The following is a 1623-nucleotide window of genomic DNA, read 5'->3' as shown; positions in this document are numbered from 1 at the left end:
ATTAGAGAAACTAATTGAGGCTTAAGCTGAAAGTTGTTTGCTCCAATGGCAGGGATGGAGATGCTTCTCCCATAAAAGTCAGGAGTAGGTGCAGTAAAGTCACCCAGCACCTTTCTTGCATTGTTGGCATTGTTGTTGTGTTCGGCTGCCATGGGTTCTTCTTCTTTGAAGATTTCTGTTAGGTCCTCTACAGAGAGTTGTGCTTTAGCTTCTCTTAGCTTTTGCTTCAAAGTCCTTTCAGGTTCAGGGTCAGCCTCAACAAGAATGCTTTTGTCTTTGCTCCTGCTCATATGAAAGAGAAGAGAACAAGAAAATATGGAATCCTCTATGTCACAGTATAGAGATTCCTTGAGGTGTCAGAGGAAAAGAAAAATAGAAGGAAGAGGTAGAAGAATTTGAACTTAGAAAGATAGAGTTCGAATTGTGCATTGAGGAAGAGTGTTAGTCCATAAATAGAAGGATGTGAGAAGAGGGGAAGAAATTTTCGAAAATAAACAAAAAAGATTTTAAAAACATTTTGAAAAATTGAAGAATGATTTTTGAAAACTAAGAGTGGGAAAGAAATTAAGTGATTTTTGAAAAAGATTTTGAAGTTAGAAATCAAAAAGATATGATCGAAAACTTTTTTTTTGAAAAAGATGTGATTAAAAAGATATGATTGAAAAGTTATGGTTTTAAAAAGATTTGATTGAAAAGATATGATTGAAAAACAATTTAAAAAGATTTGATTTTTAAAATCAATGACTTGTCTAACAAGAAAAGATATGATTCAAATATTAAACCTTTCTCAACAGAAAAGGCAACATACTTGAAATGTTGAATCAAATCATTAATTGTTAGCAAGTATTTTTGAAAACAGAAAGAAATTGATTTTGAAAATATATGATTGAAAATATATGATTTGAAAAAGATTTGATTTTGAAAAATTTTGAAAACTTGAAAAAAAAATTGCATTAAAAACAAAATCTTCCCTCATGTGCCATCCTGGCGTTAAACGCCCAGAATGGTATACATTCTGGCGTTTAACGCCCAAAACGCTACCCTTTTGGGCGTTAAACGCCCAGCCAGGCACCCTGGCTAGTGTTTAAACGCCAGTTTTCCTTCTTCACTGGGCGTTTTGAATGCCCAGCTTTTTTCTGTGTAATTCCTCTGCTGTATGTTCTGAATCTTCAATTCTCTGCATTATTGACTTGAAAAGACACAAATTAAAATTTTTTTGGATTTTTAATAATGAGGAAAAGTCAAAATGCAACTAAAATCAAATAAACAATGCATGCAAGACACCAAACTTAGAAGTTTGTATACTACTGACACTAACAAATTGAGAATGCATATGAGAAACAACAAAACACACAAAACAAGAGAATTTAAAGATCAGAGCAAGTAAATCATACAGAACAACTTAAAGATCAATGAAGACACATGATAAATGCAAGAAGTACAGAAACATGCAATTGACACCAAATTTAAAATGAGACACTAGACTCAAACAAGAAATATTTTTTATTTTTATGATTTTGTAATTTTTTTGGTTTTTTTCGAAAATTATATGGAGAAGAAAATAAAGAGATTCAAAATTTTTAATAAGAATTCTAAGAATCATGCAATGTTAGTCTAAAGTTT

General features: G+C 31.5%; 1 protein-coding gene across 1 annotated transcript in view; it reads right to left on the bottom strand.

The window, feature by feature from the left end:
* LOC127741532 (uncharacterized) overlaps nucleotides 1-1623 on the bottom strand; it is an 11633-nt gene that overhangs the window by 9383 nt on the left and 627 nt on the right.

Source organism: Arachis duranensis, chromosome 9, assembly GCF_000817695.3.
Source record: "Arachis duranensis cultivar V14167 chromosome 9, aradu.V14167.gnm2.J7QH, whole genome shotgun sequence".
Lineage (NCBI taxonomy): Eukaryota > Viridiplantae > Streptophyta > Magnoliopsida > Fabales > Fabaceae > Arachis > Arachis duranensis.
This window is presented reverse-complemented; position numbering and strand designations above follow the sequence as displayed.